Source organism: Arachis ipaensis, chromosome B03 (genome assembly GCF_000816755.2).
Source record: "Arachis ipaensis cultivar K30076 chromosome B03, Araip1.1, whole genome shotgun sequence".
NCBI lineage: Eukaryota > Viridiplantae > Streptophyta > Magnoliopsida > Fabales > Fabaceae > Arachis > Arachis ipaensis.
The window spans coordinates 74548051-74557736 of NC_029787.2; the positions used below are offsets into that span (position 1 = coordinate 74548051).

At 39.3% G+C, this 9686-nt stretch overlaps 2 long non-coding RNA genes across 3 annotated transcripts; both read right to left on the reverse strand.

Moving 5' to 3' along the window:
- On the reverse strand, window positions 550-2620 carry LOC107630563. 2 transcript variants are annotated; one of them, XR_001618324.2, is made up of 4 exons: window positions 2532-2620; window positions 2345-2453; window positions 1784-1846; window positions 550-1000 (listed from the first exon to the last, which is right to left on the reverse strand). It is a non-coding gene; the product is annotated as an uncharacterized LOC107630563 (long non-coding RNA). The 2 variants fall into 2 exon arrangements; XR_002359447.1 differs by lacking the exon at window positions 550-1000 and having other exon boundaries at window positions 2292-2453.
- On the reverse strand, window positions 3801-5047 carry LOC110270200. Its single transcript, XR_002359448.1, has 2 exons — window positions 4390-5047; window positions 3801-3899 (listed from the first exon to the last, which is right to left on the reverse strand). It is a non-coding gene; the product is annotated as an uncharacterized LOC110270200 (long non-coding RNA).

Consider the following 9686-nt stretch of genomic DNA (forward strand, 5'->3'; position numbering starts at 1 on the left):
TTAGGCTACGGCTACGCTTTTTGGGCTACGGCTACGCTTTTAGGAGTGATTCCTATTCGGCCATTGCTTATTCTCAAAGGCTACGCTTTTCTGCACCAAGGGCTACGCTTTTGGCGTTTGGGAATAGGGTACGCTTTTCAAGTGATGCTGTCCAGGACCAAAGGCTATGCTTTTCAGCTTTCATTTTTTCAGAATAGGCTACGCTTTTCAACGCTACTGCATCACCTGTAAAGCGTAACCACATTGTATACCATAGCTACTTTTTATAAGCGTAGCCATAGGTCCTTCTTTTTTTTTATATATATATACTATAGCTACTGTATATAAGCGTAGCCTTAGGTCCCTTATTTTTTTTATTTTCTATATATATATAATTTTCTAATAATTATTAATACAACATAATAATTAGTAATATGATTACATGTATAATAATTCTGCATTTTTATTTAAATGAGTTAAATATTATAAAATAAAAATAAATACATAATTATACTAAATAATTTCTTTAAATAATAAAAATTATCTCTAACCAAAATATATTTACAATAATGATAAAAAAAGGTTTTGCATAAGCAATAAATTTCACTATGAATGCTGATGTACCAGGGGCATAACCAATATATTATATACAAATGGGTCTGTTCATATTTTACAAAATCAGAAAGAAAAAAAAAGTTACAAAATTTGGATGGAAAAATGAAGAGAATAATCCACACCTCAAAAATATATGCACTTGTCTGACCACACAAACTATGGCATATTCATGAGATTAGCACCAGAAAAATGACTTGTGATGAAAACCATGGTTAACCATGGTCCATATGTTTGAATAAAACCCATCAGATCTTTCAAGTAGATCCACGTGAAGGAAACCACTCGAACATATAACTTTGTCAGCAAGAAAACATGATGTACATCGAGCAAAGATGAAGTCTGCATTCACCTTCATATATCTTCCATCGTTGCAAAGTTTTTCTCTTCCAATAAATCTTGAATGAGTCTACAATGGACAGATACAAGGAACTATTTTGTTCATGAGAATGCACATTGTGAGGGAACAAGTAAAAGAGAATCTGTAATATTGGAAAAAGAACTAAAGCAGAATGCACAGGTCAAGAAAGTGAACCTTTTTATAAAATGGCAAAAGATTTATGAACCGCAAAAATATGTGGCACTCTTCAAATGAGAAATCAAATATGAGGAAAAATAATTAAAAAAAAAAAGATAAAAATAGCCTTAGGCGTTTGAGCATATTATCATACAAGACAATAAAAAATTAAGACACTCTTTAGGTTTTTCTTTTTCTTTTTTCATTTTTTTTAAAAAATTGTATTTGTTTTACAGAAAAGTAGAGCGTAGAGTAGAAGAAATTACCATAATGACAAACATAATTCATGAATGCATTTTTATTTTTGCTGCTTATCTTCCACAGATAAATAATGGTGCCCCATATGTGCTTTTGTTTCTACTTTCTACTACTGTTGTTTACTTAAACTGTTATATAATTAACCTTTTTTCACTCAAAATAATGGTTTCAGTTGTTCAGAATTGAATATGCCTTCCAAGAAAAAGGATACAAAAAATATCAAATATAACAAAGCCACTACAATGTTTATGAAAAGATAAATTAACTATCCAACAAGCAGTTCCCAAATGTAGGGTGTAACTGCAGTGCACACATAATAGGCATGAATCATAGTTATATCATATATGCTATATTAGTTATAATTTAGTGTACAAACTGACATGCTATAGTTTCAACAGTAATCTAGATTATATATACCTGCATTGTGGTGCTGCATGCTTTTCACAGCCGAACATCATGTCTGAATAAGTCAAAAAACACCTGTAAAATCTCATCAGAAGAATGCAACAAAGTGAACCTTTGCTAGAATGGAATTAAAAAGATGCTAAATACATTTCTAAATGACTCCCTTTACAAAAGGAAAACTGCAATGACAGTAGAGAAAGGCAATGATTACTGGCTTATTGCTGTGTGTGCTTAAAAAAGTCCTCTCTGATTTACATGTTTAATTCCAAGCATGTTATAAAAATCATTTAACAATAATTTAGAACCAAAGATAAGAGGAAAATGACGGCGCTAATTGCTGAGACATTGGAACTATTCTCATGTTAGGAGTCTAATAGCAATGCCATTTGGCTAGCCTTGTACCAGTTGGACATAGTTAACATAATTATATCATGTCAGTGTTATTGCTTTTGTCACCTCATATTATATATAACACAAAATGATTAAGGATTCTATTTTTCATCATCTATTACATTTTTACCATTTATTTTAACACCGTTGTTGTTGCAATCATGTCAATGAATCCAAGCGTACCTTAGAACTTCTTAACAGAGTAAGCAGGACAAGCGTCCATTCTTTAAGCTTGACAGAGCACATGTGAGCAAGGAGAAAGTAAGTATCCAATTGCCTCTGTAATTTGAAGCTGATAACATAAAATCATGTCATTAGTGAGCAGCAAAGAAAATATTAGAATATATCTACCCAAGCTTCAGCACTTAACTGTCAAAGTTATTGCACCAGGATATAAATTGGCTTCAGCACTTCAGTTAATTATCTGCATTAACCCTTAAATAAATTTATTATCTCCAGAAATTGGACAGATTTTAACTCTCAGTAAATTATCATCATAGAAAAACAAAACTATTCCAACATCACCTATGAGACTATAGCAACCAAGATCATCAAGGTTTGGGTTGGTTATACAAGAGAATTAAGAAGAAGAAGGAGAAATGGAAAATGGAAATTATGAGTTACTAAAATCACTAAACCATATAAAGAGATAAGGGATGTTACTACGACATCGAGCCATCAGACTGGTCTCATTGCTGGTTACCTACATATTTTAGAAGCCATCTGTTAGCAATAGCCACACCAGAAGTTCTGAGACAAATAATTTTTTTAAGGTTAGAACAAATATTACGATTGTAGCTACTGTCCCTTCTGTTTTTTCCTATAAAGTATCGCGACAAGACCACATGACCCTTATCACTTTTTCATGTAGTAAAGAATGATTCTTCAACTCAATTGCATGACTTGCTATTCATGAAAATCAAAGACAACGAATTAAACTAACAGTAATTAGACTACATTAATTAATAAGATAACACTCTTAATATGCTATGATTTTATTTTTTCAATCCTTTTCAGTTAGTGAAAACTTAGAATTTTCACCCTACATATGAAAATCAAGAATAGTAGTAACACAACTTGGTTAGAAGAAACAACTAGAAAAAACAATTGAACATTGTAAAACCTATCTTGTAAGTTCCAAACTGATACGGTTTAATCAAACTCAATCACGTGTATGAATATCCTTTACAATTTATAATTTCTAGTTTATTAAAAACTGATACACAAGTCCAGCTTGATGGAAGCCTGAAGCTTATATCCACATATCCCCAAACTAATAAAATAAGAAGAAATCAAATAAAATCATCGACAATGTGAGAAAATCACATATCACAAGTTCTTTGTCCTTCTCCTACAGTATAAACTTTGTTCACATCTCAATCATATAACTCTAATTTTAAAAACAAAACCGACTCAGATTTTTCTCAAGATGCTGCGCTTTAATAATAATACTAAAAAAAAAGACACACAAAGATCCAAGCAATTCAAGTTCACCCTTCAACTCAACGCAGAAAAAGCAAAAAGAATAGCAATCCAATGCAGCAGCCAGCAGGGGAAAGAATGTTAATGCTACCAGATAAAGATCCTTCATTCTTTAGAAAATCAAGTTCTTCCTCAACGAGAAATTGAAAAGGACAAAAAAAAAAGAAAACAGAGAAGGAAGAAGACCGACAAACACAAGATCCATTCAGCTTGCGCTAGTTGAGTCAGACAGCACGACAGAAATTGAAGCAGAGTACTGACAGTTAAAAAATTAGCTGCATAAGTGTCATAATATTACCATATGAAAGTGTCGATCTAAATTCTACAATATATATTCTCCCATTTCAGCAGAAATTGGAACACTCAATTGACTGCAATAATCACTGCATATGTCTCAAATCAAGCTTGGGTTCCCAAAATACATCTTAAAATTTACAGGTGCTTCAAGTTATTGATTCAATCAACAAAGCAATTTAAAAGCATAAGAATAATCCTCTCTTGAGAATACTCTGCTCTCTTTAAAAGCGAAATTTAAACAAGAAAAAATCAACAAGAACAATAACAAAAAAAAGAATAATAATTCAGTTGACACATGGTGAAATTTACATTGGTGATTTTAGTTTGATCTGGCAGTCCACAGATAAATAACGCAGAATACAGAAGCTAAAACCCCCAATTAAAACCCTAAAATGAAAACCCAAAACCTCCCAAATTTTACAGAACCATCATTATCATCGGGCGCTTACCTCGCTTGTAAGGGATCGATGCTTTGCCTCATTAGAAACCTTGATGCTTCACAGTAGAGTAGAGAAGAGGTCGCTAGAGAGCACACAGTTTTTTTGACACTGCACAGAGAGGGCGAGTGAGAGAGAGCGAGTAAGAGAATGAGTGAGAAGAAAAGAACGAGGCACAGAATGCTTACTTGGTGAGCGCGGTGATGAATGGCAACGATGAAGAAGAGATGAGCGACGACAAATCGAAGGTGAAAACCCTTGAAGAAGAGATGAGCAGCGGCGACGAATCGAAGGAGATGGCGCGCGAGTTTGTGCAGGTATCGTGAATTGGTGACGAATCAAAGAAAAAATATTCATTAAGCTCAGTATATAGCGCAGAGATGAGGGTTACTCGATCGAATTGAAAGGGGAAGGACGATGAGAAGCGCAGAGATGAGGATGGTGAGGGCGGCGCAGCGACAAGGAGGAGGGTGAAGAGGAGCGACGGTGAGTGGTGAGTGAGAGGGTTTCTGTAGCGAGAGGGTTTCTTCGCGATGGTGAGGTTTGAAGGGTTTCTTCGATGGTGACAGGGTTTCTGAAAGGGGTTGAGATGAAGGCTAAGTGTGAGTTTTGGAGGGACAAAAATTTCACTAAGTGTGTGAGTTTTGCTTTCGCGAAACTGAGGAATAAAATTTATCAAGTGCAAAGCTTTTTGTTTTAGATACATTAGGCATCACTTTTAAAGTGCACCCATAACTTAATAAATAGGCTACACTCTAAAAGCGTTTCCTTAGATATAAAAAGTGGACCCATAAATATCAACATTCAGCTACGCTTTATAAGTGATTTCTATAATACCTAAGGCTACACTTTTTAAATGATGGCAAAATTGTGTTTCTTTTTCTCTTATAAAAAGGCATCACTGAGAAAAGCGTAGCCTATTCATAGAATAGGCTACGCTTTTCAAATGTAGCTTAAAAAAAGTGTGGCTGAATGGGTATTTTTCTTGTAGTGATAGTACCTTCTTAGGTTACAGGCATGCCATGACCTTGATAGCTCTCGTCCTTCGAGGTCGGACACCTTGTAGTAACCTTTCCCCAGTACTTTTGCTACTCGGTATGGTCCTTTCCAATTAGCTGCTAGCTTCCCTTCTCCTGACCGACCTGCTCCGATGTCATTTCGGATTAAGATTCGATCATTGGTGGTGAAGCTTTGCTGGGTTACCTTCCGATTATACCTCATAGCCATTCGATGCTTTAGGCCTTCCTCTCTAATCCGAACTCTTACTCAGACTTCTGGAAGTAGGTTGAGCTCTTCCTTTTGAGCTCGGGAGTTAGTATCTTCATTATAGAGGATCATTCTGAGAGATCCTTCTTCTACTTCCACGGGAATCATTGCCTCCATTTCGTAAGCAAGTCGGAATGGTGATTCTCCAGTGGTTGAGTGTGGTGTTGTTCGGTATGCCCATAGGACTTGCGGGAGCTCTTCGGCCCAAGCTCCCTTGGCACCCTGTAGTCTCCATTTTAACTCGACCAGTATGACTTTGTTGGCGACTTTCGCCTGTCCATTGGCTTGTGGGTGCTCTACAAAGGTGAACTGGTGCTTGATTTTCAAATCAACTACCAGATTTCTGAAGCTCGTGTCAGTGAATTGAGTGCCATTGTCTGTGGTAATGGAGTATGGGACCCCAAACCTTGTGACAATATTTCTGTATAAAAACATCCGACTTCTTTGGGCTGTGGCAGTGGTCAAAGGTTCTGCCTCAATCTATTTTGTGAAATAGTCTATTCCTACAATAAGGAACTTAACATGCCCTGATCCTTGAGGGAAAGGTCTGAGGAGGTCGAGCCCCCAGTTTGCAAATGGCCATGGTTAAGTGACACAAATGAGCTCTTCGGGTGGTGCGATGTGAAAGTTGGCGTGCTTCTGACATGGGGGGCATGTTTTGACAAACTCTGTTGCTTCCTTTTGCAAGGTAGGCTAGTAAAAACCAGCTCGGAGTACCTTTTTGGAAAGAGCTCGCGCCCCGAGGTGGTTGCCGCACATGCCACTGTGGACTTCCTCAAGGACTCCCCTCGTAGCGGAGGTCGGGACGCATTTTAGGAGGGGTGTAGAGATTCCTCTCCTATATAGGATGTCATGCACTATGGTGTAGTACTACGCTTCTTGTACTAGCCTTTTAGCCTCCTTTTTGTCTGTGGGAATTGTTTCAGACTTGAGATAACTGACTATGGGAGTCATCCAGCCTTGGTTCTGGTCTGATATGCTTAAGACCTGTTTTTCTTCCGAGGTTAACGGATTTTGTAGTGTTTCTTGGATGAGGCTTCTATTGTTGCCCCCAGGTTTGGTGCTGGCTAGTTTCGAAAGTGCATCAGCTTGAGCATTTTGTTCCCGAGGTATATGTCGGATCTTATATCCCATGAATTTTTTGAGCTATTCTCTGGTCTTGTCTAGGTATTTCTTCATGGTGGGATCCTTAGCCTGATAGCTCCCTTCTATTTGCGAGGTAACTACCTGTGAATCGCTGAAAATGGTAAGCTTTTGAGCGCCGACCTCCCTAGCCAGCTTCAAACCTGCCAATAGAGCTTCGTACTCGGCTTGGTTATTTGAGGTGGGAAACTCGAACTTTAAGGAAAGCTCAAGTTGAGTTCCTTGATTACTTTTTAGGATTACTCCGGCTCCACTTTCAGCTTTGTTTAATGAATGGTCAACGTAGAGGTTCCAGCCAGTGGGGGTGTCTGGGGTGTCGGTGTATTCTGCAACGAAATCGGCCAGATATTGGGACTTGATGGCTGTCCGAGCTTCATACTTGAGATCGAACTCGGAAAACTCGGCTGCCCATTGTAGAATTCCTCCAGCTAAGTCTGTTTTCTGTAGAATACTTTTATAGGTTGATTGGTCCATACTCTGATAGTGTGAGCTTGAAAGTATGGCTGGAGTTATCAAGAAGTGAGTATAAGGGCGTAGGCGAACTTTTCTATCTTTTGATAGTTTAGTTCAGCCCCTTGTAGCGCCTTATTGATAAAGTAGATGTGTTGTTGCCCATTTTCGTCTTCTCTAACTAGTGTTGAAGCTATTGTCCGACTTCCTACGGTGAAGTATTGGATTAGTTCTTCACCTTCCCTGGGTCGGGTTAGGATGGGTGGTCGCCCCAGGAATGTCTTAAAGTCTTGGAAGGCTTGTTTGCATTCTGGGGTCCACTCAAACCTTTCCCTTCCTTAATGTTGCATAGAAGGGGAGAGACCTTAACTGATCCAGCTAGAAACCTAGACAGAGCCGCTAGTCTTCCATTGAGATGCTCGACCTCTTTGACATAGGTCAGATTTTTCATGCGATGTATGGCCTGGCACTTATCTGGGTTTGCTTTGATTCCTCTTTGGGTGAGCATGAAGCCCAAGAATTTGCTAGCTTCTACTGCGAAGGTGCACTTTGTGGGATTAAGTCTCATCCCATGTTTTCTTATGGTGTTGAACACTTCAGTGAGGTCGTGTAACAACGTTTTCTCTCTTTGTGTCTTTACCAGCACGTCATCTACATAAACCTCCATCAGCTTTCCGATATGATTGGCAAACACTTTGTTCATCAATCTTTGATATGTAGCCCCTGCGTTCTTGAGTCTGAAGGGCATGACTACGTAGCAGTAGTTTGCTCTTGGGGTTAGGAATGAGGTTTTCTCCTGGTCCGGTTGATACATCAGGATTTGGTTGTATCCCAAGTAAGCGACCATGAAGGAGAGGTACTTGTATCCTGATGAAGCGTCGACTAGTGTGTCTATATTTGGGAGTGGGTAAGGATCTTTTGGGCAAGCTTTGTTGTGGTCGGTGTAATCAGTGCACATCCGCCATTTCCCATTTGATTTTTTAACCAATACTACATTGGCTAGCCACAATGTATATTTTACCTCCCTTATGAATCCTGCCTCCAGCAAGGCATGTACCTGCTCCTCTATAGCTTGCGACCTCTCTGGACCAAGTTTCCTACATTTCTGCTGTACTGGCCGAGACCCTGGATATATAGCTAACTTATGGCACATTAGTCCGGGATCAATACCGGGTATGTCGGCAGCCTTCCATGCAAAGAAGTCGGAGTTATCCTTTAGGAGCTTTATTAGCAGTTCCTTTAGGTCTTCTTTCAGATTCACCCCTATACTTGTTGTTTTGTCTTGAGTGTCTCCAATTTGAACTTCTTTGGTTTCACCTTCTGGCTGAGGGCGGAGTTCTTCGTGAGCTCGAATTCTCCCAAGTTCTATAGTATTGGTTTCCTTTCCTCTGGGGTCACCTTTAAGGTTCAGACTTTCGTTATAATAGTGTCGCGTAAGTTTTTGGTCTCCCTTTATGGTAGCGATCCCTTCCGGAGTTGGGAACTTCATGCATAGGTGTGGAGTGGAGACCACAGTGGCGAGCTGGTTCAGTATTGTCCAAACTATTAGAGCGTTGTAGGCTGAGCTCACGTCGACTACAATGTAGTCTATGCTTAACGTCCTAGACCAAGTTCCTTTCCCAAAGGTTGTGTGAAGTGGGAGGTCGACCGACCTGTCCCCTCCTCCAACATGGTACACCTCCTTAAGGTGTCTTTTGCGCGATGACTTAGAGATCTCTCCTCCTGCGAATCCTCCATTTATCATGTGAACATGCCTCTTAGGGGTGTGAGGGGACGTTCAGCTCGTCCGATCTCTTCATCCCTTCTTCTCTTCTTTGGTTCATCTGTTTTGTTGGCCAGGAACCTATCTAGTCTTCCTTCCCGAGCTAGCTTTTCTATAACATTCTTTAGGTCGTAGCACTCGTTGGTAGGGTGCCCGTAGACTCGGTGGTATTCGTAATACTCTGTCCGACTTCCTCCTCTTTTATGTTTAATCAGACAAGGGGGCAGGATCTTTTCAGTGTTGCATATTTCTCTGTAGACATCCACAAGGGACACCCTGAGGGGAGTGTAGCTGTGGTATTTTCTAGGTTTTTCAGTAGGCTGGTCTTCTTTTTTCCTGTACTCTTTATCCTTGTCCCGAGGTGGGTAGGAGAATCCGGATTTTAAGATTTCTCCTAATCAAGAATTTTCTTCCATATTAATGTACTTTTCTACCCGCTCTTGTACCTCGTTTAGAGATGTTGGGTGCTTTTTGGATATGGAGTGGCTAAAGGGTCCTTCTCACAGGCCATTGATGAGACCCATGATGGCTGCTTCTATCGGCAGACTTTGTTTGTTCAGACATACTTTGTTGAATCTTTCCATATAGTTGCGGAGGCTTTCCCGATCTCCTTGCTTAATCCCTAGCAGGCTTGGGGCATTCTTGGCTTTGTCTTTTTGGATGGATAATCTAGCTAGGAATTTCTTGG